The sequence below is a fragment of the Carettochelys insculpta genome, unplaced genomic scaffold (assembly GCF_033958435.1).
Source record: "Carettochelys insculpta isolate YL-2023 unplaced genomic scaffold, ASM3395843v1 scaffold_0039, whole genome shotgun sequence".
NCBI lineage: Eukaryota > Metazoa > Chordata > Testudines > Carettochelyidae > Carettochelys > Carettochelys insculpta.
The window spans coordinates 181,901-188,233 of NW_027439076.1; the positions used below are offsets into that span (position 1 = coordinate 181,901).

The following is a 6,333-nucleotide window of genomic DNA, read 5'->3' on the forward strand; positions in this document are numbered from 1 at the left end:
GAACGTTGAGATGAGCATGTAAACAATGGCTGCTCGCTCCGAAGGACTGTGTCATGCGTGGAGAAACTCCTTCGTGGAACCTCCTTTCACACAAGGAAAACGAGGCAGTTCCCTCCACACGAGCTCGAGAGCTGGAGGAAGGCCCTGTCTGGGCTTCCACATTGCTCTTCATTCCAGCTCCTGTCTCGTGGAAGCTCTGTGCTCTCAACTGAGCCCAAAAGATCTTCGGAGCCACGCTAAATGAGGAGGAGGAGGAGGAGGAGGAGGTCAGAGACCTGTTTAGCAAGCGGGCTGTTTACTCTGTCTGTTCTACAAGCCTGCACCAAAATCCTTGCAATTGGGGTCTCTCATTTGTTGGCTGGAACCGTTTGACTGTCGACCTTTTCTCCCGCTCTTTTATGTGAAGAACGCTGTGCAGTTTAGATGGTGAAGGACTGGCCCAGCATGCTCTTCTGGGGAAGAGGCCAGAAGGGAAGGCTGGTGGTGGTGGCGGCGGCGGCAAAAGGAGGGGGGTTGCAGTAAGACAGGGGCAGACAGCATCAGGCACCTAACCGCGCCGCCTCCGGGTGGGCTCGAACCACCATCCTTTCGGTTAACAGCCGAACGCGCTGACCCATTGCGCCACAGAGACACCTGCGGGCAGCTTGCGCCACCTCCGAGCACAGTGCTCGCCTTGCCGTCAGGCAATCGGTGCAGGAGAAGCACCAGGCTGCCCGCTGGGCCCGAGCCCATGCGCTGAGCAGAGTGGCGCAGCGGGAGCGTGCTGGGCCCATAACCCAGAGGTCGATGGATCGAAACCATTCTCTGCTAGCCCTGCCTCTCGTGGCCTTTTGATTCAGGCTGAAGCCCACAGGTGGCCAAGACTCTTGCCCCAGCGCTGGGCACTGCAGGCGAGCAAACAGGACGCGGGAGTGACCCTCCTTCGTCTGCGTGAGCCACAAGAGGCTTTGAAGCCAGGTGGTCTCCTGCCAGAGGCTACTTTTGCTCAATGCCCTTGCCTCCTGAGGACTTGTGGGGTGTGCCCATTCTTCCATAGCAGCCCCTAGAATGGAGGCGGAGGGAGCACACGGCTCTCAGCCTCAGCGTGGTGCGCAAGGAACGTGCATCTCTCTCGACGTGTCCTTGCTTTACGTGCGTGTCGCTTGCCTAAGAAAGGTGGGAAGAAAGAGGAGGTTGACGGAAACCAGTGGACTCTGGCCATCCTGCGCATGGGCAATTGGAAAGAGAAGGTCTGATGGGACGCGCGTGGAAGCCCAGGGGGCGGCCTGTGACCGGCGGCACACAGCTTGTCAAGCACTGCCCGAGGCCCTGAAGTGGTGTGGCTGCTTGCCCACAAGTCAAGCGCACCCGTGAGAGATGAAGGCCTCCCGTCTCCCTCTCCGTCTCCGTCGCCGTCTCCGTCTCCGTCTCCTCAAGCGTCGTGAAGCAAGAGAGCTTCCTCATCCCCTTTTCCCACGCAGAAGGGGGAGCGGCTGCACAGGGAGTGCACCAAGGAGGGAGGCTCTGGGAGCTCGAGGCCAGAAAGGGGAAGCACAGGCCCTCTTTCTGCCCATTTTCCATCAGGGCTCCTTTGGCATGCCAAGGGCACGCCACCATCGGCTCGATTGGTGGGCTCTTTCGCCCCGCCTGTCCAATGCCATTCATTTGCGTGCCATTGGTCCTGACACGTGCCCGTGATGGCCTGCTGGAAAGTCAAGGGCTGATGTGCGAGAGGTCGCAGCCTCCTGGCTCCCTGGCCGGCCCGAAGCATCACTGGTTGCCGGCTCTCTTTTCCTGCCCAGAAAGGTGGGCGGGCCCCTGCTGAGGGAACACACCAGGGAGGCTCTTGCCATCGTCCTCATCAACCATGGGCTCAGCGCCCGTTGGTGTCCAATGCCCGTCTCACTAGCGCCTTCCATCTTTCCCTCTCGAGCGTGGAGCGCCCTGCTTGCTGTAGACGAGCTCCGTGCCAAGCTGATCCATCGGCTCCCTGTTCTCTCTGGGCTCTGCCTCTCCTATTCGAACCCACCGTTATGCCCAATACCGGGCTCTCCATTTTTCAAGTCGTCCTTCCTCTGGCAAATAAGCCCGGAGACCTGGAACTTCCACTGGGGGAACCTTCTGGAGCAGATTCCCTTTGGGCTGAATCTTCCCATACAATTCCTCCTTGGTGACCTTCTGCGCCCAGCCTATTCTCAGCATCCTGCTCCAACAACTCCTCTCCAACGCCACGAACCTTCTCGCTGAAACTTGCCTTTTCACCCACCTCTCCCAGACGGACAACATGCTGCTGAGCGCTCCGCTTTCTGCCTTTCGCTTTGCCAGATCTGATCCGTCGCCTTCAAACTCGCTCTTGCTTTCACGCTCCTAGGCGCTAGTTTCTTCTTCCAGTCCACATCATACGTTACGCCCCTAGCCGGATGCGTGAACTTCTCTACGTTGTCTCCTTCGAGCCCCTCGCCGCTGATCTTCCTCCCTATTTCCTTATCGCCAATTACCAAGCGATGGTCAGAATGGGCCCGTGCCCTTTCCCTTCCCCGCTTAGCGCCTGCACCCTTCTCCCTAGCTTCTCTTCATCTTCTTCCACGATGACTACCTCACCCGCCGACCGCAACTTGGTGTTTTTCTTGACCTGCACAGATAGCCCTTCTCCCTCTTCCTTGATCTTGTCCATCGCTCTCTCGAGGGGGCGTGATGAACTCGCACGGCGCTAGGGGAGCGCCTTCTCTCGTACCTCTCCTCCTTCTAAACCAACTTCCCATCTCTGCGCGCATGCTCGCCGCTGCCGCCTCACCCTCCTCCGTATCCTCCAGCAACCGTATCAGTCTGCCGTCCACTCCGGACGACCCCAACACCTGACGAGTGACTTTCTCATCTCTCCTGTCAAACGCCTTCCGAGAAGGGACGAGGCGACTGTCGACGTGCCGGTCCTTTCGTCCAGCTCTCTGCGCTCTCAGGCTCGCTTGCCATATCGGCTGTCTGCTCCTTCTATCTTTCCCGAGTCCCGCTTGCTCGTCCGCCAGCAGTTCCTCGCGCTGCGCTCTCCATCTCGCCTTCGGTATCCTTGTCAGCCCCTCGGGTACATGGCCGGTTAGGGCACTCGTCGTCTTGTTCTTGCAGTCGGATGCGCTTGCTTTCTTGTGTCTTGTCACTGGCTCTTGGGGTGCTAGGCAGCTCTGCTTGGCCCTGAGGGGCACGGGATGTGGCGCCCCCTTCACTCTGCCCTTGGCCCGCCTGGCTGTGCGCTGGCTCAGCCGGGAGGGGACTCAGGCTTGGGCGGCATGGCCGCGCTTCCCTGGCAAGGCATGAGACAGGGATGACGTTCTTCGATTGTCACAGGGAGAGACACATCGTTGCCGCAACTCCTCTGTCTGCACCAAATCTTGGACCAAGTGGCTGAAGGAAGCGGGAGAGGAAAGAGCCTGACGATTTGCTGACTTTCTTGCCACTCCTTCCAGGCACGTCTCATTTTTGGAGCTGAAGTTCTGAGTTTTGGCTGCGGACAAGCGCTTCAAAGGTTTGCTTCCGGCCGACTTGGCAGGGCTTGGCTGACTTTTTCTTTGCACAAGCCTGCTGCTCAAGCGACTGGCAAAGGCCTCCAGAGGTGCCAGTCCCCTTCTGAGGAATTTTGCTGGGAACGTTGAGATGAGCATGTAAACAATGGCTGCTCGCTCCGAAGGACTGTGTCATGCGTGGAGAAACTCCTTCGTGGAACCTCCTTTCACACAAGGAAAACGAGGCAGTTCCCTCCACACGAGCTCGAGAGCTGGAGGAAGGCCCTGTCTGGGCTTCCACATTGCTCTTCATTCCAGCTCCTGTCTCGTGGAAGCTCTGTGCTCTCAACTGAGCCCAAAAGATCTTCGGAGCCACGCTAAATGAGGAGGAGGAGGAGGAGGAGGAGGTCAGAGACCTGTTTAGCAAGCGGGCTGTTTACTCTGTCTGTTCTACAAGCCTGCACCAAAATCCTTGCAATTGGGGTCTCTCATTTGTTGGCTGGAACCGTTTGACTGTCGACCTTTTCTCCCGCTCTTTTATGTGAAGAACGCTGTGCAGTTTAGATGGTGAAGGACTGGCCCAGCATGCTCTTCTGGGGAAGAGGCCAGAAGGGAAGGCTGGTGGTGGTGGCGGCGGCGGCAAAAGGAGGGGGGTTGCAGTAAGACAGGGGCAGACAGCATCAGGCACCTAACCGCGCCGCCTCCGGGTGGGCTCGAACCACCATCCTTTCGGTTAACAGCCGAACGCGCTGACCCATTGCGCCACAGAGACACCTGCGGGCAGCTTGCGCCACCTCCGAGCACAGTGCTCGCCTTGCCGTCAGGCAATCGGTGCAGGAGAAGCACCAGGCTGCCCGCTGGGCCCGAGCCTCTGCGCTGAGCAGAGTGGCGCAGCGGGAGCGTGCTGGGCCCATAACCCAGAGGTCGATGGATCGAAACCATTCTCTGCTAGCCCTGCCTCTCGTGGCCTTTTGATTCAGGCTGAAGCCCACAGGCGGCCAAGACTCTTGCCCCAGCGCTGGGCACTGCAGGCGAGCAAACAGGACGCGGGAGTGACCCTCCTTCGTCTGCGTGAGCCACAAGAGGCTTTGAAGCCAGGTGGTCTCCTGCCAGAGGCTACTTTTGCTCAATGCCCTTGCCTCCTGAGGACTTGTGGGGTGTGCCCATTCTTCCATAGCAGCCCCTAGAATGGAGGCGGAGGGAGCACACGGCTCTCAGCCTCAGCGTGGTGCGCAAGGAACGTGCATCTCTCTCGACGTGTCCTTGCTTTACGTGCGTGTCGCTTGCCTAAGAAAGGTGGGAAGAAAGAGGAGGTTGACGGAAACCAGTGGACTCTGGCCATCCTGCGCATGGGCAATTGGAAAGAGAAGGTCTGATGGGACGCGCGTGGAAGCCCAGGGGGCGGCCTGTGACCGGCGGCACACAGCTTGTCAAGCACTGCCCGAGGCCCTGAAGTGGTGTGGCTGCTTGCCCACAAGTCAAGCGCACCCGTGAGAGATGAAGGCCTCCCGTCTCCCTCTCCGTCTCCGTCGCCGTCTCCGTCTCCGTCTCCTCAAGCGTCGTGAAGCAAGAGAGCTTCCTCATCCCCTTTTCCCACGCAGAAGGGGGAGCGGCTGCACAGGGAGTGCACCAAGGAGGGAGGCTCTGGGAGCTCGAGGCCAGAAAGGGGAAGCACAGGCCCTCTTTCTGCCCATTTTCCATCAGGGCTCCTTTGGCATGCCAAGGGCACGCCACCATCGGCTCGATTGGTGGGCTCTTTCGCCCCGCCTGTCCAATGCCATTCATTTGCGTGCCATTGGTCCTGACACGTGCCCGTGATGGCCTGCTGGAAAGTCAAGGGCTGATGTGCGAGAGGTCGCAGCCTCCTGGCTCCCTGGCCGGCCCGAAGCATCACTGGTTGCCGGCTCTCTTTTCCTGCCCAGAAAGGTGGGCGGGCCCCTGCTGAGGGAACACACCAGGGAGGCTCTTGCCATCGTCCTCATCAACCATGGGCTCAGCGCCCGTTGGTGTCCAATGCCCGTCTCACTAGCGCCTTCCATCTTTCCCTCTCGAGCGTGGAGCGCCCTGCTTGCTGTAGACGAGCTCCGTGCCAAGCTGATCCATCGGCTCCCTGTTCTCTCTGGGCTCTGCCTCTCCTATTCGAACCCACCGTTATGCCCAATACCGGGCTCTCCATTTTTCAAGTCGTCCTTCCTCTGGCAAATAAGCCCGGAGACCTGGAACTTCCACTGGGGGAACCTTCTGGAGCAGATTCCCTTTGGGCTGAATCTTCCCATACAATTCCTCCTTGGTGACCTTCTGCGCCCAGCCTATTCTCAGCATCCTGCTCCAACAACTCCTCTCCAACGCCACGAACCTTCTCGCTGAAACTTGCCTTTTCACCCACCTCTCCCAGACGGACAACATGCTGCTGAGCGCTCCGCTTTCTGCCTTTCGCTTTGCCAGATCTGATCCGTCGCCTTCAAACTCGCTCTTGCTTTCACGCTCCTAGGCGCTAGTTTCTTCTTCCAGTCCACATCATACGTTCCGCCCCTAGCCGGATGCGTGAACTTCTCTACGTTGTCTCCTTCGAGCCCCTCGCCGCTGATCTTCCTCCCTATTTCCTTATCGCCAATTACCAAGCGATGGTCAGAATGGGCCCGTGCCCTTTCCCTTCCCCGCTTAGCGCCTGCACCCTTCTCCCTAGCTTCTCTTCATCTTCTTCCACGATGACTACCTCACCCGCCGACCGCAACTTGGTGTTTTTCTTGACCTGCACAGATAGCCCTTCTCCCTCTTCCTTGATCTTGTCCATCGCTCTCTCGAGGGGGCGTGATGAACTCGCACGGCGCTAGGGGAGCGCCTTCTCTCGTACCTCTCC

General features: G+C 58.9%; 2 non-coding genes across 2 annotated transcripts; both read right to left on the reverse strand.

Moving 5' to 3' along the window:
- Positions 1-557: 557 nt before the first annotated feature.
- Positions 558-631, reverse strand: TRNAN-GUU (transfer RNA asparagine (anticodon GUU)). The gene has a single exon. It is a non-coding gene; the product is annotated as a tRNA-Asn (tRNA).
- A 3,540-nt stretch (positions 632-4,171) lies between these two features.
- On the reverse strand, positions 4,172-4,245 carry TRNAN-GUU (transfer RNA asparagine (anticodon GUU)). Its single transcript has one exon. It is a non-coding gene; the product is annotated as a tRNA-Asn (tRNA).
- Between the last annotated feature and the right edge of the window lie 2,088 nt (positions 4,246-6,333).